This window comes from Pelodiscus sinensis, chromosome 1 (genome assembly GCF_049634645.1).
Source record: "Pelodiscus sinensis isolate JC-2024 chromosome 1, ASM4963464v1, whole genome shotgun sequence".
In the NCBI taxonomy this organism is placed as follows: domain Eukaryota; kingdom Metazoa; phylum Chordata; order Testudines; family Trionychidae; genus Pelodiscus; species Pelodiscus sinensis.
The window spans coordinates 217,513,586-217,538,920 of NC_134711.1; the positions used below are offsets into that span (position 1 = coordinate 217,513,586).

Below are 25,335 nucleotides of genomic sequence, written 5' to 3' on the forward strand. Positions count from 1 at the left end.
GGGTTGGTTTTGGCCACTCACTCTGTGGTGGTGAGGTTCAGGAAGGATCAGGTGTCAATCCTTCCCTTTGGGGTCATCCAGTACTTTTTGTGGACAGTAGAGGGTCACAGTGCAAAGAAATTTGAGAATGCCTGGCCGAAGAAGAAGAGATATATCAAATAAAAATCTTTGCCCCTGATTATGTTCTTACACTGTTGATTACTGCTCTAATTCTACTGACTTTGGCTGTTTTACCCCTTCTTTATACCAGTGTTGGTACGATTCAAAGCAAACCCAGAAAGAAGCCTGGCATTTTCAGATGTTGGTTCTCAACTGTACTAGAAACAGTGGTTTGAATCCCAGTTTAGCTTGTATTTTTGTTGTCTTGGCCATTGCAGCAGTGATGGAATTGGGGTCCAGAGGTGACTTTCTCTTGATCATAAGAACAAAAAAATGGCCATACTGGATCAGACCAAAGGTCCATCTAGCCATATTCTGTCTGCTGACAGTGGCCAATGCCAGGTGCCCCAGAGGGAGTGAACGGAACGGGTAATGATCAAGCGATCTCTCTCCTCCCATCCATCTCCAGCCTCTGACAAACAGAGGCTAGGGACACCATTCCTTACCCATCCTGGCTAATAGCCATTGATGGACTTAACTTCCCCATGGATTTATCTAGTTCTCTTTTAAACCCTGTTATAGTCCTAGCCTTCATATCTTCCTCAGGCAAGGAGTTCCACAGGTTGATTGTGCACTCAAAGCACACATTTCTACAGCTTGAGTTAAAGAGCTGCAGTAGATCCATATCCCCTGTGGACTAGATTCAGTGGAAGCAGATCAGTAACTCAAGCTGGTGACAAATCTCAGAGAGGTCTCTGGGTTAGTCTGTATCTTCAAGAACAACAAGGAAGTCTGTGGCACCTTAAAGACTAATAGATTTATTTGGGCATAAGCTTTTTTGGGAAAAAATCACAGTCAGATGCACTGGAATGGAAATTACAGAGGTAGGGATATACTGATGAGCAGGTTACAACAGCATTATTACCAAACATTGGCATATGTACAATAATATCTGAAGAACAAACTAGATCATTATGTCATAGCTAATTACTCCTTTTACAGCCAAAGGGAAAAATAAATATGCATAGTTATCACACCCTGTCTATAACTGCCTTCATGTAAGAGAGAATGAGTTTGTTTGGCAGGTATTGAAAAATCACCTGGTATAATGGGAATCAACCTTGCAAACTAGTGAGTATTCTGGCCAGCCTGGAAAAGCATTTAATGCATGTTGTCACTGGGCTATCCATATTCTTTATGCAAATAAGTTTATTAATATGCATATGCACAACTGGAAAATTCTTTATGCAAAATATTTTGCATAAGGCATCATTTGAAAAGTTGTAATCTGCTGAATGTGTAAATTCTATATGTGTGCATGTACCATTCCTGTATTTAATGTTAGAAATATGAAGCATTCACCTGCATCACTGATGTACAAATGGCAAGTGGGGGGTGTTAAGGATATTTCAGAAACTTGATAGCTCATAGATAAAGACAATGATCTGTAAATAGGTTTGTTTTTCCTATGGACTTGGCCATAGTAGGGTCTGAGAATCCTCCCCCAAGGATATGTGTTTAGGTCAGCTGATGCTGGGACCCACCTTAGTTATTGTACTTTTCTACTGAAAATGAGAAAAAGTTTAAACTAAACATGGGGAATTCCCACATTGCGCAAAACTGCTATAATAGTTGGAAGCCAAACAACAGGGGCTGCTGCCAGATGTCAGGATACCCCAAGATGACTGCTGAACACATCTAAGACTGAACAGGGGGAATGAACAGGGGAAACGATCAAGCCCAGACTGGGAGTCTGTCCAGTCTGTGAAAGATGCTTATCAGAATAACTGAGGGTGAGATATTCCACATAACAACTTTCTTAGTATATCATGCTTAGCTGGCATGCTTTATTTTATTTTGCTTAGTAACTTACTTTATTCTGTCTGCTATTACTTATAACTACTTAAATCTTACTTTTTGTACCCACTAAAATCATTCGTGTTTACGTAGCAGGAGCAGCTGTGCGTAACTCTCTTTACCTAAGAAAGAGGGCAGAAAATATGTGCTTGCTCTGTATAAAACTTTATTATAGATCAAGACAGATTTATCTCGGGATCTGGTCCTGGGCTGTGTGCCTGGGAGCTATGGCAAGTTCCTTTAACTGACCTTCCCCAAGCTGAACTGCTCTCAGCATCTGTAATACACTGTTGTGAGCTGTGAACCCATCTCTGTACCAGTGCTGGAGGAGGCTGGAGAGCCTGACTCAGCAAGACAGAGTGTTGAGGGGTGCCCACAAGGCAGGAAGATGTGTTCAGTGGTGATTCAGCATATCAAGTGACAGTCACAAGGGGATCTCTGTGACTGAACCATCACACATGTGCTTAACTTTAGAAATGTGAGTTGTCTCCCTGAAGTCATCTGAAGTGGAAGTAAGCTGCTGGTGGGACCCTTAGCTGGGTCAGTTCTCACTTTTCACTATAGATCTTTTGTTTTACCAGTGCTAAGTGTGCACAGTTCTGTGACATGGGAAGAAGGGCTTCCCTAACTGCTACAGTTGTTTCCCTCAGTTGTCCAGATCTTTCATCTGCTCTTCAGGTGGGCTAGGATCCAATGCAGGAGAACAAACACCCGCAAAGCAATTGGGCATTTCCCATTACTGTTCTGTTTAGGACATATACACCCTCCTATCCCATCTCTTCCTCTCCTGTTCCATCTAGATCAACCTACTGGCAGATGAAAAATAGGGGAGAACAAGTGAAACAAGCAACCAAAAAGGATCATGGCCAGCATCCAGAAAGGTAGTTCTTCTGCATGCATTAATCAGGAAGGGAATGACTTTTATGAGTCTATTATTGGTGGCATATCCAGGCATACTGCAGGACAGCATCAGAACACTTCTCCCCATTTTGCTGTAAACAAAGGGCAAATTCCCTCCTTTGGGGAAGCAGGGAAGTCTCTTGGCTGGTGTGTTGAGAGCTTCCCATTCTGCTTTCATCTACTTTAGCCACTGTGTTAATCTGGTATATCTTCCTTGTTGCTTGTGTAGTCTAGTCATGTTCTCCAGCTTTGTCCTTTCTCTCCTGTGTATCCTGGAGATCACTATTCTAGAAGATGCATCTGAGTTAATGAAACTTCCCCCCACAGAGCCTGTTTACCTTTCTGATGTTGTAATATCCTGTCAGTAAAGATCAAGGTTAATTATTGTTTCTAATGACTACAATGGGCCTTTATATGAATGAGTAGTTCTAACTGAAGAGTGATTGTGTCTTATTTTGTTTCCAAACAGAAAAATCAAAAAAGAATATGTATAATGTATTTTTTTCAGTTCATTTCTCAAAGTGACAAGACCTAAGTATCAAATTATCCACTGCTTTGTTCCCAGGCTTGTCTTGTCATGCTCCCACCCCTGCTCCAAGTCATATGGCTAGTAATAACAATAACAGTAACTATTATTGGAAATCTATAGAGGAAAAATTGCTAACAGTATTTTAAAAAGGTGGGTAAGCATCATTCTTCTTTTCTAAAATCGAGACAAAGAGGAGATATTTCCACCAACATTTTCAACATTTCACTAACAAGTGACTCTGGGTACTTCCATTTTGTGAGTGCCAAAAAGGACATACCTTGTGTAAAGCTGGGCACCCAGAAATAAAGATTTTCAAACCACAGATAATTTTTGTAGTTATCTAAAGTAAGAACCCAGTTTGGGAAAGCATCCCTATTTGAAGTCAATGGAATTTAACCACAGTTTTAAAGATGAACCCAGATTTGAGATGGTATTGAGCATGTGCTTATGGGCTTTTCTAAATCAGGGCCTAGATGTCTTTTCTCAGTCATATTACTTCATGGAAGAGGGGAAGTAGACTCTTCTGAGGCTACTATTGGTGGCATAGCCAGACATACTGCAGTAGAGCACCAATAAAAATATTATTTATTTAATGTCTCTGGCCTAGGATTGACACAGAAACCTTCTCTCTCTCTCCTCCTCTACATGACTATTTAAAACTATCCACGGTAGGACACTTGTCAGAGAGGTTAGTTTGCATCTGTAAAAAACAACAACAACAACAAAAACTAGGAATCCTAACATTGATTTGGGCATAAGATTTTGTGGGTTGTTAAAGTGTTCTACTACTGGTTTTTTGTATGTTACCTTTCTGGATGTCTTATTTGTGTCCATTTATCCTTTGGTGCACAGACTGGCTGGTATGGCCAACATACATGACAGAGGGGAATTGCTGGCACATGATGGCATATATCACATCAGTACATGTGCAGCTGGATGAGCCCTTGAAGGTGTGGTTAAATCCTGTGATGATGTCTTGTATAGATATATGGACAGAGTTGGTAACAAGGTTTGTTGCAAGGATAGATTTCTGGGTTAGTGTTTCAGTGGTGTGGTGCATGGCTCCTGATATTTACTTCAGATTAAGGGGTTGTCTGTAGGTGAGGACCTACCTACCTCCCAAGATCTGTGAAAGTGAGGGATCATTTTCTAGGATAGGCTGTGGCTTGTCAGTGATTCACTGAAGGGGTTTTATCTGGGGTGTAGGTGATAGCCAGTGCTCTATTATTTTTCATTGCTTGGGTCCTTCAGGGCAGGAAGCTGGGTTTGTGGGAGATGAGTGTTTCAGAGCAGGAGCCTGGGGATGTGGTGGGCTCAGAGCAGGAGGCTGGGAGTGAGTGGGTGCATGAATCACTATTAGGGGATGAGGAAGGGCTCAGAGCAGGGGTGAGGGTACAGGAGTCAGAGCAGGGGATTCAGGTGAGCTGAGGAGGGTTCAGGGGATAGAGTGGAGGGCTCAGGGAATGAGGCAATTGTCAGCTTCTCCTTGAGGCTGGCCAGAGGGCAGTGGAGTCCACACATCCCATCCACTGGCTTTTCCCTGGGGGCAGCCTGGGGCAGAGGGGACCACACTGACTGGTTGTCAGTTGCTTCCTGGGGAAGACTGTACTGCTGGCCAGCAGCTGCTTCTCAGGACTGGGTCACTTGCTGTCCCTCTATGGTCTTTATGGGGTATAACTGTCACCCCTTCTTGCTGCCCCCCTGTGATCATTCATGAATATACTTGCCCCTGCTATCACACCCCTCCCTTTCCATTTGACATCAAATTTGAATTCCAGGCACATCCCATTGTCCTTACCCAACCAAACCCTTATTTTGCTTTAAGCTATGATAAGAGGAAGCAGCATATCAAATTTGGTGGTCTTTGCTTTTACTGTTTAGGAAGAGTTCTTGAACAAATGGACTCACAGATGGACAAAATAAATTTTGTTTTTCTTCCATTACATCCTTGTTCTGGGGTGAGGTGGGGATGTGGGGCTCTGTATGCAGGCTGCCTTGGAGAGGGGGGACAACCCCAGCCCTCTATCACCGCAGCAGCTAGGGGTCAGCTGAGAAGCACTTGTCCATGGCTACTGCAGCTGCAGAGGGGACAGCCAGGGGAGGGGGACTGACAGACATACAGACAGACTCACAACAGACAAACCCTCTAAAATACACTGTAGATACTTGTCCCTTTCTCCATCCCTGTCCCCTGCTGGACCAATGGGGTTATAGCTATCCTGGTCTCCATCTTTGGCTCCTTGTTGCCCCCCTTCCCCCATGGTTATTCTACAGTATAACCTCCGGCCAGACCCCACCCTGTCCATTTTATAAGAAACAATCAAATTCCAGGTGCATCCCATTGTCTTGGCACAACCAAACCCTAACCTTGCTTTAAGTAATGATGAGAGAAAGATGCATACCAAATGTGGTGGTCTTAGTTCTTATCATTTAGGAATTCTTGAACAACTGACTCATGGGCTGATGGACCAACATACAGAAAAAGTTTCTAATATATATAATATATATATTACTACCTCTGTGATTTCCACTCCATGCATGCATCTTGATGAAGTGGTTTCGACCCATGAAAGCTTAAGCTTATGCCCAAAGAAATCTGTTTGGCTGTGTCTAGATTGGCATGATTTTCCAGAAATGCTTTTAACGGAAAAGTTTTCCGTTAAAAGCATTTTCAGAAGAGAGTGTCTAGATTGGCATGGACGCTTTTCCGCAAAAGCACTTTTTGCAGAAAAGTGTCCGTGCCAATCTAGACACGCTTTTCCACAAAAAAGCCCCGATCGCCATTTTCGCAATCGGGGCTTTTTTGTGCAAAACAAATCTGAGCTGTCTACACTGGCCCTTTTGCGCAAAGGCTTTGCGCAAAAGGGACTTTTGCCTGAAAGAGAGCAGAATAGTATTTCAGCAAGAAGCACTGATTTCTTACAGTAGGAAGTCAGTGCTTTTGCGGAAAGTCAAGCGGCCAGTGTAGACAGCTGGCAAGTTTTTCTGGAAAAGCGGATGATTTTCCGGAAAAACTGGTCAGTCTAGACACAGCCTTCAGGTTTAAGGTGCCACAAGATTCCTTGTTTTTAACACAGTGGATCACTCTTTTCTTCCCTCAACTTTCTCTTTATTTCTTCCCACTACTGAAAAATCTGTTTTTTCCTCCACTGCATGTAGTAAGACTGATAATGCTTAGAATACTTTAGAGTTTAAGACTTGCCAATACAAAGAAGATGATGACTTTGATGGATCTGAACACTTTGTTGCTTGATACGAATCATTGCTAGTGGAACAAGAATTCTACTGGAGTGTTTTTATCTCATAAAAATGGATGTCTAAACTACACTGGTTTTTTTTTTTTCAAAAAAACTGCCCTTTTTTCGAAAAAAAAACTTCACCTGCGTCCACACTGCAATTGAGTTCTTTCAAAATTAAATCAAAAGTATGCAGGGTTTTTGGGGTTGTTTTTGACATTGGTAAACCTCAAATTATGAGGAAGAATGCTTTTTTCGAAAGAGAGCTTTCAAAAAAAGGCATGTGTGGATGCAGAACAGGGACATTTTTTGAAAGAAGAAGCCATTGAAAAAAGCACAGGTCCCCTTGTGGCCATTCTGTGAATAGCAATCAGGGCTATCTTTCAAGGGAGCATCCATGCAATTTTGAAGTGTAGATGCTCTCTTTCAAAAGAAGCTTTTTCAAAAGAGCTCTTTTGAAAAGCTTCTTTCAAAGGAAGTGTTCAATCTAGACGTATTGAGAAAGAAAGAAAGAAAGAAAGAAAGAAAGAAAGAAAGAAAGAAAGAAAGAAAGAAAGAAAGAAAGAAAGAAAGAAAGAAAGAAAGAAAGAAAGAAAGAAAATGAATGCATTTCAATGAGACTTAAGCTCCTAAGTTCCCAAGTCACTTTTGAAAAAGTCTACGTCTAGACTGCAAGCTTCTTTTGGAAGAAGCTTTTCCTGAAGAGATCTTCTGAAAAAACTTCTTCCAAAAGAGAACATCCATACAGCAAAAGCACATTGAAAAAGTGATCTGCTTTTTTGAAAGAGAGCGTCCACACTGAATGGACGCTATCTCACATGTAAGCTGTGATTACTATGGACAGACTGGCCACCGGGGCACCTCTGTTTTTTTCTTTCCTCTTCTTTCGCAAGAACTCCCTTTTTCCTGTCCACCCATGTCTTTTTTGGAAAGAGCTCTTTTGGAAAAAGGCTTCTTCCTCACAGAAAGAGGTTTACCAATGTTGAAAAAAACCCCTCTGTCCTTCCTATTTTTTCAAAGGAACATGATTTCAGTATGGACGTAAGTGAAGTTTTTCAGAAAAATGGCCGTTTTTCTGAAAAATACCTCTGAAAAATACCCTGAGACTTAGACATTCTTGAATATGTTACCTAAATTCCACTGAGTTATTTCTCACACTGATGTTTAATTTTCTGACTTTAAAATAATCCATTTTTATGAGATAAAAACACTCCAGTAGAATTCTTGTTCCACTAGCAATCATTTATATCAAGCACCAAGGTGTTCAGATCCACCAAAGACAACAACTTCTTTGTTTTGGAAAGTCTTAAACTCTAAAGTACTCTAATCATTATCAGTCTTAATACAGTACAGTGGATGAAGAAACAGATTTTTCAGTAGTGGGAAGAAACAAAGAAAAAGTTGAGGCAAGAAAAGATCAGCTCAACAAAAATCAGATAGGTAGTAACAGCAAATGAGCTTGATTAGGATGTTGTAGCAAACTACATGAGGTTTGTATTTGACCATGTCACTGCATAAAATTGTTACTGAATTTCTACAATGGAAGATTCACCAATGTGATTACAGCAAGTAAACCACATTGGAAGATGCTGAATATTTGCTATAGTGAGATTTACAGGTGTTTCAGAGATTCTGGGGTGGGGAAGGTCCCGCTACTCCCCTGTCAGAGTACCTTGCTGGACACACAGGAGGGATTAAATTGCTGTAAAGAAACTGAAGTGAGATATTGCTTTCCCATATCTAAAGGGAACCAAGGAGGCAACTATGACTATGGCAATTACAATTGATTCTCCTATGTGTGTCTGAGACACCACAACTATTCACCTCCTCTTATTCAGAGAAGATTGTAAGGTTACAGTCTAGCTGTTAGTAAGAATGCCTACATAAATGAGTGCTAATAGCAACGAGGAAGCTTGCAGAAAATCAAATGAAGCTGTTCAAGGATCTCAGTTCACTTCACAAAGGCTGGGTGAGCATTGCTGTAATTTTATAGATTGGGAAACTGAGGAGCTGTGATGTTGCATGTTTTACCCAAGGTCATGCAGAGTATTCATGACAAAACCAGTGTCTCCCTAACTCACAGTCCTAATGTTCTGGACACTAGAACATACTGTGTCCTAATTACATCTGTATTAATGACCCTTTGTAACACTGCAGAACAATGACCAATTGTCATTCTATTAATTGCTGTTAACCATGTTAAACCATTCTAAAAAATGATCTGGCTGACTTTCTAAGCTTAAGAATCTATTTCCCAATCACTGGATGTTCCTAATGGACATGGATACACAATTCAAAGGGAGAATGTTTATACTTTGATATTGTTCATAGTCAGCAGATTGGTGTCTCTATAGGCTATATCAGTGTTAATGTTTCTCAGAGTGATTCTGTGGAAGGTTAATGTTTTAGTACTACATATCATAAAGAATACTTTTATTCTAGGCGCTCCTTTAGAATCTTTGCAGATGGAGTGTAATAACAGGACTGTGAGGCCAATTCATTAAATTACCAACTTTGCTTTTTGCAGATGTTTCAAGCAGGTGTTCCGTATGTTGCCAAGAGTTTGCTTTCTTCTTTTGCATGCTGCATTGTGGGTCAGAGGTTATGCCTCAATGGCAAGGTCTCAGATGCATAGCAAGTCTCAGAGGTCTTTGTTAGAGAAGAAAAAGAATGCAGTCTCCTTGAAATTTATGTACTGCAAAAGATAACCACTGCACCTGCAGACTGTTGTTCTTATTAAAAACACATGACAGCTGTTGCCAGAAATATAAAATGCTGCTCTGTAGTTCCTGTTGAGAATATGCAGGAACCTCAAAATGATCTGCAATATATCACTGATATACTACTGATTCATGGTCTGACACTGCACAGCTATGGTATACATGGACTTATACTATAACAGGAGGTTCCATGTGCATTTAAAACTTGACATTGGGCAGTTACATTCACAAATAAGCATCTCACATAACGTGTTGTGTGACAGCAGGGATCCAAATGACCCAGCCTAGTTGATAATTGGAAAAGATCCGTCTAGTCTTTCCTGACCACCTGTGTGTTAGCTTTTCAACTTTACTATTAGAAACAGGGAAAATAGATTCTTCTAAACACAGGGAATTCTATAAAACAGAGACCACCTTTATTAGAGAATTCCATGTTTCAAGAGACCCCCTCAAACTTGAGTACAAATCTGCTTCACCTTTACTAAAAGACAACCTCTAGCAAGCCCCCTATATATCTAAATTCCTTCAGCGGTCACTTAAAACAACATATTTTCACATAAATATTACTCTTAATAATTAAGATGAAATATGTGTTTGTATCGTATTAGCCAATGCCAACATACAGTGGCTGTGGTTGTCCATAAAAAGTCCCTCTCAACAAAGTGTCTTGGGAATTTAACACCAGTAGATGATGGAAGTGTAAAGAGAAGCAATAGAATTAATGAAATGGCTACAGTTAGTGGAAATGCACAGAGCTATAGTCTCTTCTACTTTCACAGGGTATGTCTACACTACCCCCCTAGTTCGAACTAGGGGGGTAATGTATGCATACCGAACTTGCTAATGAAGCCCGGGATTTGAATTTCCCGGTCTTCATTAGCATAAAGCCGGCGCCGCCATTTTTAAAAGCCGGCTAGTGCGAATCCCGTGCCGCGCGGCTACACGCGGCACGTGGTTCGCACTAGCCGGCTTTTAAAAATGGCGGCGCCGGCTTTATGCTAATGAAGACCGGGAAATTCAAATCCCGGGCTTCATTAGCAAGTTCGGTATGCATACATTACCCCCCTAGTTCGAACTAGGGGGGTAGTGTAGACATACCCACATAGAAGGAGCTGATCTGGTATAACTCTTCAATATGTTATCACTATGTAAACTAGTGGCCATTCAGCTGTTGTATAAATGTGCCATGCATAACCTTATTGTTGAAAACCTGATGTAGTATTACAGACCACATCATTACTTATAAGGATCTTATTTTACCAATATCACACATAGCTTAGTATATGACTGAACTCCCTATAGATTGTATACAGTAGCTATGATATATACGACACAGACTACACATACAGGTTGAACCTACCAAATCCAGGTCTCTGCAGATGTTGCTGGACCAAAGAGCCCCAGAAGTGGGAGCCAGCTGGGGAGAACATGGAGGCTGGGCCAGCAATGGCTGGGCAGGGGAACCTCAGTGTCAGAGGGGCCAGGTGGCATCGGGGAGACTCTGCCTAGGCCAGGGTACCCCCTGTGTTAGTGGGGTCAGTTGGCCATAGAGCCCCTGGCAGTGGGGCTGGTGGTGGCCAGGGAATCCCAGGAACCCCTCAGTGGTAGCAGGTGTATGATGGCCAGGCAGCCCTTATTTGGGAACCCCCTGGTGGCAGTGGGGACAGGCAGCAGCCCAGTAGTGTTGGCTGGGGAACCCTGGTGGTGGGGCCAGGCAGCAGCCAGCAAGTCCCAGCCCCAGCCCCAGCAAGGGAATCCCCTGTGGCAGCTGTGGCTGGGGAACCCTAGGAAACCCCCAGCAGTAGTGGGGCTGGGCTGCAGCAGTGGAGCTGGCAGCGGCTGGCTGGCCCGGGGTCAGGGAACCTTGAGGAACCCCCGCAGGTAGCGGGACTGGAAGCTGCTGGGCAGCCCTGTCTGGGGAACTCCTGGGAATGCCTGACTGCAGCAGGGGCAGCAGGACGGGGAGCCTCAGCCTTGAGAACGCAAGGGTCAGGAGCAGGCAGGGGATCACTGACATCCCCTGGTCTGGCAAACTCCCTGATCCAGACGGCTCAGGTCTCGAGGGTACCAGGGAGGTACAACCTTTATATTTAAGACCACAACATCCATAATTTACTCAAGATATATTTTTAGAAAGAAGAAACATGATGCTGAACATGTACTTTCTGTAGTGGAGATTCTTGATGAAATTGTGATCCAAATAATCAATAGAAATGTTTCCATTAATTTCAGTGGGGCCAGGACTATCACTCGTTTTCTTTGTTTTCCTTATTTTTCATGAACTGCTCCCTCAAATTTACAGCCTGACATTGAATGTTACAGGACATTAACGTAAACAACCTGTTGTCACCTGTAGATTAAAGAACAGGACACATGTTGCACTCCCCTAGCAGACTGCTGTTTAAACTGAAGAATATTACTGAATTTTTTGCAAGAATCAAACAAACAGACACAACGTACAATCCCACAGCTGGAGAGTTTTTCATTAGCATTTAATTCTGCTCCAATCAAATGCTGATCAGAGCTATGTCATTACTAAGCTTTTGCTCAGAACTCCAGAACTTTTAAAGAGAAATTTTGTGATGACATTCCATCCAATTCTTTGTAAAACAAGCACCACTTTACACACACACACACACACACACACACACACACACACACACACACACACACACACACACACACACAACTACATTTACACCTATTTATGTCATAAGTTTTGCATGCTATGCAACTTATCCACAATTAATCTAAGAAACATTGAGAAGCTCTCAATGTTTAATTAGTTTAGATCCTCAAACATTTATTCATGTTATATTCTGATGTTCCAAATTCTGGATCCCTTGATCTGGATGATAGACTGTAAAGCAAAAATGAAATTGTCATATTATACAATAAAATAGCAATCTTTATGATATTTATAATTATCAGCACTAAAATAACTCATTCAGCTTCAGAATAACTTTTATTATTTTATTATTGCACATAAAAAGCCTATATTAAAAGCACCCTAAGTTTTCACAGACATGCACTCCAAAGTTAGGAATGCCTGAATTGTTGCCCATGTTCTCCCATCTTACTATCTTCAAATCTCAACTTGGGACGTCAAGTTTGTTCTCTAACTCTGGTCCTATGTTATACAAGAGATCAGATTAAGTATTCACAATAGTCATTTGAGACCCTAAAAGCTATGAATTTATAGCTGACATCTTAATGTAGTACTTTGTGCCAAAAGGCTAGATTCAGTACAGTGCCTGTCTCACTTCATGGTCTGATAAAATGCAACTGTTTAATAAAGTACATAAGAAGCACTTGTTAAAAAAGTAGGATGAAGCCTTTGAAATGGCAGTACAGGTTTAACGCTTGGGACCTGACCAGGGCTGAACCAAAGAAATTGCCGAATCACAGGAGGTTGATATTGTCTAGCAGCATTACCAACACTTCCACTGCTTACTGGGTTCGTAGAAATACTTAGGGGTAAATTAGAGTTATATAACAGCTCAGAACACTGAGAGCCAGAACTGGTGTCTGTAAACAAACTTTATGGGACCACAGAAAACTTGTCCATACCAATGATAAGTGGCCATCTGATTAACTAAAATCAGGCTGGATCACAGATGTTGTCAGACTAGAAAGTGCCAGAGTAGAGGTTCAACTTGTACCTTAGGGTATGTCTACACTACAAAGTTAGTTCGAACTAACTTTCCTAGGCGCTACACTAGCGCTCCATTAGTTCGAACTTAATTCGAACTAACGGAGCGCTTAGTTCGAACTAGGTAAACCTCATTTTACGAGGATTAAGCCTAGTTCGAACTAGCTAGTTCGAATTAAGGGCTGTGTAGACCCTTAATTCGAACTAGTGGGAGGCTAATCCTTCCCAGGTTTCCCTGGCGGCCACTCTGGCCAACACCAGGGAAACTCTATTGCCCCCCTCCCGGCCCCGGAGCCCTTAAAGGGCCACGGGCTGGCTACACAGTTTGTGCCAGTTGCAAGGCTGCCAGCACCCGTGCCAGCACACCCTGCACCTGCCACAACATGAGCCAGCCTCCCAAGGACACCCAGCCCTCCAGTGCTCCCCAGGACCAGCCTGGCGGCTCCCAGGAGCCTTCCCGGGGGCGCAAAAAGCAGGCGCCCGCTTGGTCAAGTGCGGAGATCGTGGACCTCATCGAGGTTTGGGGGGAAGCCTCCAATGTCCACAATCTCCGCACTAGCCACAGGAACACGGCCGTCTACAGCCGCATGGCTGCCAGCCTGGCCGCCAGGGGCCACCAGCGCAGCCAGGAGCAAGTGCGCTGCAAAATCAAAGACCTGCGGCAGTCCTACTCCCGGGCCTGCCAGCCAGGGGCCGACCCGGAGGCCTGCCCCCACTTCCACACCGTGGACCGCCTCCTGGGGGCTCATGCCGTCCCTGCCCCTGGGACATGATAGACCCCGGAGCAGAGGGCCCGCTCCAGGAGACGGAGGAGGAGAAGGAGGACACCGAGAGTCAGGAGCCTGCCGCCAGCCTGCCCGGGACCCGGGACCCCCGAGGCACCCCACAGAGCCGCTCGCCTGTGTCATCTGAGGCCGGGGAGGCGTCCACCTGTGAGTACCATCGTGTTCCCCTTATGTGTACGGGGGGCTGGGGCGAGAGGGAGCCCCGGGACCGTGTGCCTGGGCCTTGCCCACCAAGGAGCAGCAGCTGGGGATCCTGCAGGGGCCCTGGCCTTGCAGAGGGGAGCTGGGTTTCACACACCTGGGCCCCTGGGGTAATTGACCACTGGTCTTGTTGCACCACAGCTGCAGCACCTGGGCCTGCAGGGCACACCACCCCGCCTGCAGCAGCTGCCCATGCCCGGGCAAGCAGGAGAGCCAGGAATGAGGAGGACTACCAGAGGTGGCACCTCCGGTTCCTGGATCACCAGCTCCGCACCCAGGACCACTGGGTCCAGGAGGACCTGAGGCTGCGCCGGAGGAGTCTGGAGGCCCTGGAGGAGCAGGGCCGTGCCCTGCGAGGCCACCTCCAGAGCCTGCTCGACTGCTTCCCATTTCCTCCTCCTGCTGCTCCCCTGCTCCCCCTGCTCCCCCTCCTGCTCCCGCTCCTGCTCCCGCTCCTGCTTCCGCTTCCTCCACACCCCCCATCCCTCCTGCCCCCCCCTCCACAACCATTTCCCACCGACGCCCCCGGACCCGCAGTGTGGCGAGACGGGAGAGGCAGCCGGACTCCCACCCCTGAGCTTTCCTTTCCCTTCCTCCCTTCCCTCCCCTTCCAGCTCCCTCGTCCCAGGTTTTCCCCTCCCCTCTCCCACCCTCATTCCTCCCTTCCCCCACCCCAGTGATGTGAAATAAACATACGTTTTTGTTTGAAAAACAGGTGTCTTTATTTGACAGTAGGTAGGGAGGGGAAAGGGGAAGGGGGGTAGGGTGGAAGAAGGCCCCAGTGGGGCATGCAGGGAGAGGTCAGTCCTCCTCCTCCACCAGGAAGCTCTCCCGCAGGGCTTCCCGGATCCCGACGGCCCCCCGCTGGGCTTCCCGGATGGCGGCGGTGCGGGGCTGACCGTAGTGTCCAGCCATGCGGTCAGCCTCAGCCATCCAGGCTGGCAGGAAAGCCTCCCCCTTTCGCTCACACAAATTGTGGAGCACACAACATGCTGCCACCACGGGAGGGATGTTGTGCTCGACCAGGTCCAGACGGGTGAGGAGGCATCGAAAGCGGGCTTTCAGTCGCCTGAAGGCTCCCTCCACCACGATGTGGGCCCTGGTCAGCCTGGCATTGAAGGCCTGGCGGGAGGGATTGAGGTGCCCCGTGTAGGGCTTCATCAGCCATGGCTGCAGTGGGTAGGCGGCATCCCCCACCAGGCAGATGGGCATGTCCACGTCCCCAATCCTGATGTGGCGGTCGGGGAAGAAGGTCCTGGCCTGCAGCCGCTGGCACACGGAGGAGTTGCGGTACACCCAGGCGTCGTGTGCTTTGCCGGACCAGCCCACATTAATGTCCGTGAACTGGCCCCAGTGGTCACACACGGCCTGCAAGATCACGGAGAAGTACCCCTTGCGGTTCACGTATCGGGACGCCTGGTGTTCCAGGGCACGGATGGGGATGTGCATCCCGTTGATGGCCCCACCACAGTTGGGGAAGCTGAGGGCGCCGAACCCCCGGATGACGACGTCCGGGTCGGTGAAGCGGACCACCCTGCGGAGCAGCACCCGGTTGATGCCCTTGACCACCTGCGGAGAGAGACACAGCAAAGCGCCAATCAGTAGGGCGCCCGGGTGTCTGGGAGCGTTCGTGCCCTGGCAGTGCCCCGCGCCTCACTCCCGGTAGCAACCCCCCTGGCGGCGTGTAGTACGGCCAGGACAGCCCGACCCCTCCGGTGCGGGGCGCTTTCGCCTCCTCCTGCCCCCCCTTTGTCCCTGGGGCGGCCCATCCCCTCCTCGCAGCTCCCCTCCCCCCCAGCTCAGTGGCCGACGAGTGCCATACCTGCATGAACACCGCTCCGACGGTGGATCTCCCCACGCCGAACTGGTTCCCGACGGATAGGTAGCTGTCCGGCGTGGAGAGCTTCCAGAGGGCGATGGCCACACGCTTCTGGAGGGGGATGGCGGGCCTCATGCGAGTGTCCTTTCTGCGCAGAGCAGGGGCGAGCCACTAGCAGAGCTCCAGGAAGGTGTCCCTCCTCATCCTGAAGTTCTGGGTCCACTGTCGGTCGTCCCAGTGCTCCAGGACGATGCGGTCCCACCAGTCGCTGCTGGTGTCCAGACGCCAGACGCGGCGGGGCACGCCGGTGCCGGGGCGCCGCCGCGGCTCCTCCACAGCCCCCAGGGCGGCCAGGCGGAGAGGCAGGGGGCTGACGTGCACCAGGTGGTGCCAGGCAGCCTCGATCCATTGGTGGCAGGCTTGCAGCAGCAAGTCCAGAAAGTGCACCAGAAGGTGCAGGGCGAGCTGTGGCTCCATGTTGCCACCTGCGGTGGCCCCCCCCGAAGGGAAGCACCGACACAGACGGGCACAGAGACCAACGCTTTGCTGTCCCTCGGCGAGGTTGGCAAGCAAGCAGGAAAAACTGAGAACCGGCTGTCCAGGGGGTCCCTTTAAGCTCGAGCCTCAGATAGCCTCAGACAGCAGCCACACAAAGCAACTACTGACCTGATACCCTGCCAGAACCGGTTTCAGCTGCCCTTAAATGCCCCCCTGCATCCAATCAGTGTGGACGCGCTAGTTCGAATTAGCAAAACGCTAATTCGAACTAGTTTTTAGTTCTAGATGCGCTAGTTCAAATTAGCTTAGTTCGAATTAGCTAATTCGAACTAAGTTAGTTCGAACTAGCGCTGTAGTGTAGACATACCCTTAGTTAGAAAACTTTCGATGTGGCTGCCAAAACCTGAGAGTTCAAAATGGAATTTGTGCCACTGGCACATAAAAGCTAACACAAATGTACCAAGGGGGAATGGATGTTAACTGGAAGGAACCTTTTTGCAAATATGAAGTCTTCCTTTCAGGTTTTGTAATGGAACTTTCATTCTTGCAATTTCTGTCACTATGCATTTCATATTAGTTATTGAACCCATATAAACCCTAAACACTCATGAGTCTTCTAATCTGTTTCATTATCTACGGCTTGAATAAATGAGGACGGGTTTTCAGGAGCTCAGATTATTCATTTGGGGCTATGCTTTCAAGAACATCATTCCTAGGCATCAAGATAAGTGGCAAGATTTTTAAAAAGGCTCAGCATGTTGGGTGATGATATCCTGTTACAAACTGGCTATAAGTGTCACCAGGGGAGCTGTTAGGTGCTGAGCACTTCTGAAAATCTGCCCCTTGTAATGGAACCTGGCCACTGGCACTTTTGAAAATCTGGTCCCAATTGTGAGAGCTGAGCACTTCAATCTGCCTTTGAGCTCTTTCGAAAGCCTAGCATTCTGCTCTGTTTGTGACCCTTAAGTGACACAAAGGAGCAGAAGCTTCCAATAAATAAATCCTCTGCTGTGGATACCCTTGGTGTGGAAGCTGAATGCAGTGGAGAAACTATTCCATAGCGAAAAATCTGGAAATAGGGATGCTAGAAATGGGCAAGAAAGAGGGGCAGCATATGATCATGGTTCTCCTAACATTAAATTTTCCTGTCATAGCTTAAACACACACCTATATATTCAGTTAGTTTGAATGTATGTGGCTTTGACTTTTGCTGAAAGGATTACATTAAAATGGGGGAGGGGGAGGAGGAAATCACATCAAATACTATGAAGCAAAGCTGTATCAGTCAAGTACTCTACAATCCAAAATATTAACATTTGATACATGGATCCATTTTTAACTAAAGTGCTTAAGTAAGTTTGCCCAGTGCTGCATTTATTATTTTTTATTACTACTAGTAGTCAGAGCTGGTCTTAGGGGTGGACTCCCGGGGCCGCTGACAGAGCCGGTCTTAGGTTTCTCTGGTTACTCCCCGAACCTTCCCCCCCCCCCCCGTGGCAACCCTATGGTGAGACAGGCAGTAACCCACAACCACCAATTGGTTAGAACTGGCCCTGCTAGTAGTATTGCACTAGCTCCAGTCACAGACCAAGGTCCTGCTTTGATAACTGTGTAAGCACAATACAAAAAGATAAGCCCTGTCTCAAAGAGATTGAGTCACCACCAAAGACACAAGTTTTGAGTGTTTATATCCTGAATAAAGCACCCATATTATGACTGATGTACCCTGGCATTGTCACCCCGGTTTGAAAACTGAGGCTATGTTTCTATTATGGACTTTTTAGGGGCACAAATGTACCATTGCAACTGTTCTTCTTTAAGGTCTCCAGTGTAGCTACTCTTTGCTGGTAGGAAAATGGTCTCCTGCCCGTATCATTTCAAACAACCCACAAAGAGTAGTATTAGCTATATCAGCAGGAGAGCCTCAACTGACGACATAGTGCTGTCCACACCATACTTTTGAGGATGGAACTTAGGTTGGTCATGGGCATGCTTTTTCACATTTCTGACCAACAAAATTTTATGGACAGAAGGGGTAATTCAGACAAAGTTATTATAATAACTCCTGCATCAATAGTACATCTGCACGAGTGCAGAACATACCTTTTTCTAATGGCTTTATTTGTATCTTCTTCAATTTCCCTTTTTTTGTCATATTACTCATTCAAGTCCTAGTTTAAAAAGTAGAATCATTTTTATTTGCTTGTGCACTATAGGTAAGTACTTGTATGATCAATGCTACCACCCCTATAGTGAGACGCCTACATACTGAGAAAAAATACAATAATAAATTAAATACTTCATATGCACTCTTTCTTACAGCACATATCTCCATATTGCCTGTGTTTGTGTTTTGTTCCATTATTCAGCTATTCTGAGTTGCTTTTTATGATACATAGACTTCTGGAAGTGCTTGTGCAAATCTGTCATCACCTCCACTATAAATCTGGATGTCTGAGGGATTTTTATAGCTTGGCTGTTTAATTTGCATAGGGATAAACAGCATAAGTGTCACAAAACTTTCTGTTTTTCTAATTTCCTCATATAGCTATATAATTCTGTTTCAGTCCATTACATTAACCCCATGCTGTTTCTCCTTTTGGAGGTAAGTGTAGCTGGAACATTCAATAATAGCAAAAAAAAAAAAAAAAAAAGGATCTGTTGTGTTAGTGCATTTAGACACACATTTTACAGGTCGCTTTTTGTAAACTTGTGCAGTCACTAAACAAGCTGGGGGATTGTCTTATGGAAGAGATTACAGTAGGCTTTTTCCACTAAACAAGTACAAAGGAAAAATGGAAATGAAAAAAGGTTTAGATAAAAATACTTTTAGTGAACAGGCAAATTAATTATTAGTATTTTTTTTCAAAATGATATTTAAATGACTGCCACAGAGTGAGCTAGTGATTTGGGTCCTAAATGTGGGGTAAAATTCCTAATTGTGCTCTTTTTTAATGGGGGTCACCCTGTACAAGACATTGCCCTTCCCTGTTCCTCAGTTTACCTATCTGTAAAATAGGGCTCATGATACTCACCTTCTTTGTAAAATGCTTTGAAATGTACAAATGAAAACAGCTAGTTACTGTCCTGACACCACCTCTAAAGTAAACATGAGAAGCAGTCCTACCTTGAGATTTGCACAGATGCAAATCATACAAATCAAAGTGAATAAGTCCCTCTCTATGATGAACTTATTGAAGGATTGGAATTTAAGTGTAGAAAGAGAATTGACTTGAAATGTTGTATTTAATCAAATGTGGGGGCGGGGGGGGGGAAGAGGGAGGAAGGAAAGCAAATCATTGCTTCATATTTGTCCTCACATTTTAAAAACAATTATTTTTTTAAAAACTTGTTATTCTCTGCTGATAGTAAAATAAAAAGGGCAACATTCAGGCCTGATCTAATTTCCACCGAAGACAAGTGGACTCTGATCAGGCTATGGGGAGGGGATTCCATTCATTAAAGACTACCTGTCTTTCCTTTTTATTTCTCTCAAATGCCTTTAATGGATGGATTGATTATTCCAGCTAAGGAAGGCTTCCACAGATTGCCCACAGTACTTTGGGATTAATCAAAACAAATCATCTGGTGCTTTCCAAATGGACCTCCCTATCCATGCATGCCTGGAGCTGAGGGCCAGAGAACATGTTTGCTAGAGCACAGACCACTCACCTGTCATATTGTTAATCTTATATTATATAACTGTCCCATAAAACTAATCCTGTGCAATATGATTGCCCTGAGTATGTTTCTGGGCAGAATTTTCCCATTTAGTGCTAAAACATGGTTCTAACAGATATTCAAGTGATAAAGATGGATATTTATATTTTTCAAAAAATCCTTCAGCCATGAAGAAAGCAGCTGCTTTTTAAGAGTTGTATGGAGACAGGCACTGAATCAGTAATAAAAATAAAGGGGGTCAATATCATAGCCATAAGCTTTCCGAGTTAGATCCATCACAAAATGCAAAATGTAAGGTAGTTATTAGCCAGGGCAGCCTTGTTTGTGACATATAAACACAAGCCATCTGTTACTGACATGAATATTTTAGCTTGGATCACAACACTATTTCAGACATGACCAATCTCCCAGCAGGAATCACAGGAGAAAATGACCTACAGGGCATGATTAATTTTAACAACATGGGGAGCCACGATAAAAAAAAATCAAACCTAATAACCCAGCATATTATGAATAAATCTGTGTGTAAAACCTGCTGAAATGCATGATTTAAAAGCATTGACAAAAGGGAGTGCCAGTAAACTAGGGGCTATGTGTACATTGGTCCCTTCTGGAGATATCCCAGAAAAACTCTGCCATGTCCGGAGAACGTGTCTGCTTTTTCGGAACAGTTTCTGAAAAAGCAGTCCCATTCTTTCAAAAGCCCTGTATACCTGATTTTATGAGGGATAATGGCTCTTCTGAAAGAGGGTTTTTTCCCACATTTGGCCTCTTGTAGACAGGCCAAATGTCAGAAAAGTCTCTTCTGAAAAAAAAAGGGGAAAAAGTATGCAATTTGCATATCTTTTTCCAGAAAGAGATCACAGTGTAGACATAGCCTGCAGTGCAGGAGATCTTTCTGAAAGCAAATATTATTGTATTATTGTTGTGCTACCTGGAGGCCTGGGCGAAAATTAACTTTGCTTAATAAGGTGAAGGGACTAAGAAGATAAATAAGCTATAACTAAATATTAAGATGGAAATTTTAGATTTGTTTCATAATTCAAAATGGGTGTGATGGGGTCACATTGCAGACAGCTTTCAGTGACAGGTCAAAAGTGCAAAATGCCAATAACAGAGCACCAAAAAAAAAATCACTAAATCAATTCCCTGCCATTAAAGGGACTTTGGGCACTGATACACCTCTCCCCTTTCTATTTGCTGCCAGTGACACACAATAGTTTAGTCTCCTGAAGGCTGTAAGACTTTAGTCCAATTCACAAGCTATTTATTTGGTTCAGTACAGGGACAATTAGGTGAAATTGTGGTCTGAAGGGTGGGTTAGAAGCCTATAATATGCAGGAGATCACAGTAAATGATCTGATGGTCCCTTCTGGACTTCAATTTTCAGATTCTAAATCAAATGTATAAATATTACTTGCATTACTGTTACTATCGAGGAGCAACAATAAAGGATCCTCTCTCTCTCTCTCTCTCTCACACATACACACACACACCCTAAATGTCAGGCCTCACAACTCTCTCTGTGAAAACAGCACATGGAACGTGTGCAGGAGCTAGGGAGGAATTAAAGAAAAAGTCCATCAGGAGGCTCTGGGCATGAGCAATAGGAGAGTGACAGCTGACTGGAATTATCCAGGTGTTGCTAAAGAAAAGGGATCTAATGTCTGCCTTCAGAGAGAAAAAAAGAGGCTCACTAGTCTAAGAGAGAGAGAGAGGAAAAACCAGTCTGGCTGCAAATAAACTGGGAAAAGCATAGACAGCTCCATTCGGGTGAACAGAAATCTCCTTCACAACAGGAGGAGACCCTGCTTGCTGATACATTTCCCAGGCAGGGAGCCAGAGCATGCTGCATGATCAACCTTCACCTGGCCCTGGTCACCAACAGCCAGCTGATATCCCTGGGAAAAGAAAGGAACTTAAATCAATGGAGACAATCAGAGGAGACTGTATCTCTTCCTGGATTGAAAAGAACAAAAGAACAAACTGAATTATCCAGGGATTGCCCCTTCTAGAACAATTAGATATTCTACAAATGATATTCAGAAGCTATTATTTTATTGTTTTAGGCTCCTCCCAAAGAAATGTTGTTTATGCCCCTACAATATGATTATTGTTCTTTGTATTCTTAACTCTTAACTATAGTTCTATAGAATATAGTCATGCTAAAGGATCTGATCCAACAAAATGCTTAAATATGTGCTTAACTTTAATCCCATCAATAGTTCTATTGAAGTCAATAGGAAAATGAAGTGCTTTGCTGGAGCAAGAGCAGAGTTAGTTTATTATAGATAGATAATTCCTGATTTGAACTGTGCTCAAGATGAATGTTTGTGTTCTTAATCTGTAATGATGAAAATGGAACTCATTCACTATAAGGAAATCAACAAGCTTTGGACAAAGCCGTATACAGAACTCACAATAGCATTCACATTGCACAGTGTACCACCAAAGGTCATATCATCTGAAGAAGTGGGTTCTGCCCATGAAAGTGCATGATACATATATTTTTGTTTGTCTCTAAAGTGCCACAGGACTATTCATTGTTTTTAAAGCTATAGGTTAACATGGCTACCTCTCCGAGACCACAAAAGGTAAAATAATCTGAGAATTCTCCTTAAACCCAACATAAACAAAAGGTTATTTGTAAATTCATGGACTAATCTGACCAGCAAAGATCTAAAAGCCAGTTTAATCTTGCTTGGCAGCATAGGGCTTTTCTTAAACCATTGATGGGGAAAGAAAATGATGAGATTTGTACAGTTATAGGTAAACTCTTCACTTCATCTACATTTTAGAAGATGCATTTCCCTATTTTTAATGTATTGTGCACTACTTTGTAGTTGCTGAGATTTCCCTAGTGAGTTGGTCTTAGAGGGGGACATCAAACATATGGACAAGGGGGTCCGGCGCTCATGGTGAACTTGGATTTTCAGAAAGCATTTGACAAACTCCCTCTCCAAAAAAAAGCAAGCAAATGGTCTGGTAGCAATTTATAGACTAACAAAACATGAAGATGGTATCATGAGCTTTCGTGGGCATAGCCCAATTCTTCAGATGACCGGAGTAATGACTAGGGGATAAGAAAACTCGAAATAAATAGGAGAAGGGAAGGGGTGGGCAGAAAAGAAAGATACTCTGTCACCCACCCCTACCTCTATACATAAAATATCAGGAGAAAGGGTTAAAGAGTTACAAGGGGATCTCACAAAACTGGATGACTGGGCAAGAAAATGGCAGATGAAATTCAGTGTTTATCATGCAAAGTATTGGAAAACAATCCTAAAAATACACATAAAATGATGAGTGTCTAAAACAGCTGTTATCACTGAAGAAAGAGATCTTGCAATCATTGTGAATAGTTCTCTGAAAACATCTGTAACTGTGCCTTCATGCTACACAACTGAGAAAACCAAATCCAGGACAAACTGCTGAGAAATAGGATAGACACATTGAAATCTAGAGGTTATTCTCCCATAAGATATGCCAAATCAACAATAAAAGTGGCTTCTGTTTCACCGGATTGGCTAACACGAAGTCATGAAAGCAGCAGGCTTAAAACAAACAAAAAAAGTATTTCTTCACACAACACACAGTCAACCTGAGTTGAAAGAGGTTGTTGTGAAAGTCAAAATTACAACAAGGTTCAAAATAGAATTAAATAAATTCCTGAAGGATACGTCTATAAATACCTATAGATTGTGTAGGATGCAAAAACAAAATCTGGGTGTCCTAGCCAAAAGTTGGGAGTGAAGGACAGGCATGGATCACTTTGGCTATGTCTACATTGCTCGCTCTTGCACAAAAAAATATGAAGATGAGGTGAAACGTGGAATATCAAGAAATGGGTTTTGCCCACGAAAGCTCATGATACCATCTACATGTTTTGTTAGTATTTAAGGTGCTACTAGACTATTAGTTGTTTTTTAAATTTTCCTGTTACAGACTAACTTGGCTACCCCTCTGAAGCTTTCAAAATCTGCATCAGGCTTGTAAGGATAGGCCACTGGCCAGCTGCGAGAAAATTTGTTTACCAGAGGACCTGCAGGTATGGCCTCTCAGAGTTCCCGGTGCCTGTGGTTTGCCATTCCTGGGCAATGGGAGTTGCAGGAAATGGTGCGGGCTGGGCCATTGCTTCCCAGCCTGCCCTGTACAGAACAGTGCTAAGAGTTAAAAACAGGCTCACCTTACTATTGTCTCCTCTTTCCAACTTATGCTGCTCAGTTGTGGCTAATGATTTGCTCCTATATTTTTAATACTATCTTTTCAATGACTTCATTACTGTCACTTTCTTTGTTATATTTTATTTTTATTCATGTTTCAAAACATTAAAAATATGATAGTGACAGTTGCTCCAATTTTAGTCTTTGCACAGCTTTCCAAATGTTCCAGATCAGGCATTGTTTCCATTTATATGTATAATGTATAAAACACATCACCCTATTATGATGTCCTAGTCATGCTTTAGACCAGATGTGAATACTGGAAAAGAATCTGGTGAGAGATTTCAATAACTGCTTATCAGCATTTATCAAAAGATTTATTGTGTATGTTGGACCCCAAGTTCTGCCAATCACAAGGAGTTGGTAGCTGGCCAATCAACCAGAAGTTCTATGTTTTTCTTCAGAAATCAAGTACATTGATCATATTTTCATCGTGAAGAGAGATTTGCTGAACTAAAGTTTTAGTGAGAGAAATAATCACAAATAGGACTATACGTATATTGGATTTTCCATCTACATTTATTTGTAGATCACTGGTTCAAATCTACAATATATAGCTGAAAGTCATTATAGTTTAGTAGCTAGCCATTAGGCTACATGAACAAAATTGGTGGTAAGGCTCTATTTCCTTGTGAGCTGCCTTTCACTTCATAAAAATAACAAGAAAATTCATACCAGTTAGTGCCCTTGTTATCAGTCTCTGGAGAAAAGGTACATGGAGAAAGAAAGAACTACTTTCTCACTCCCCAAGAGCAATCAACTACAAACAGATTTGATTACTGGAAGAACTTGCACAAAGGTTTTTTAGGTTCCAAGGCTCTCAATTGAATACCTATTATGGAAAGCTTTAAATTTACTTTAACTAGCTCTCCAATTAATCAGGTGCCTTTATTTGCAGCTTGGGAAATGAGAGTTCGCTTAATTTTAGCTTGGGCTGTATATTCTGATTTCATTTTAAAATATACAAGTCTACAAAATGAAAATTTAAACCCAGGACTTGGGAAGTTAATTCTCTGATTTTAAGGCTTGGATTCAGCTTATAGAGGACCAAAACTCATTTTCATATGTAGTTTTAGTTTTCCATTTGAATAGCAGAATCTTTATATGATAATTTGCTGCCTGTTTACATCTGATG

The 25,335-nt window shown here is 43.7% G+C and overlaps 1 long non-coding RNA gene across 1 annotated transcript in view; it reads left to right on the top strand.

Annotated features, from left to right (window-relative positions):
* Positions 1 to 2,756: 2,756 nt before the first annotated feature.
* LOC142827022 (uncharacterized) overlaps positions 2,757 to 25,335 on the top strand; it is a 52,341-nt gene continuing 29,762 nt past the window's right edge. Inside the window, exon 1 of the long non-coding RNA XR_012901364.1 lies at positions 2,757 to 2,837. This is a non-coding gene — a long non-coding RNA (uncharacterized LOC142827022). The remainder of the gene's footprint in view (positions 2,838 to 25,335) is intronic.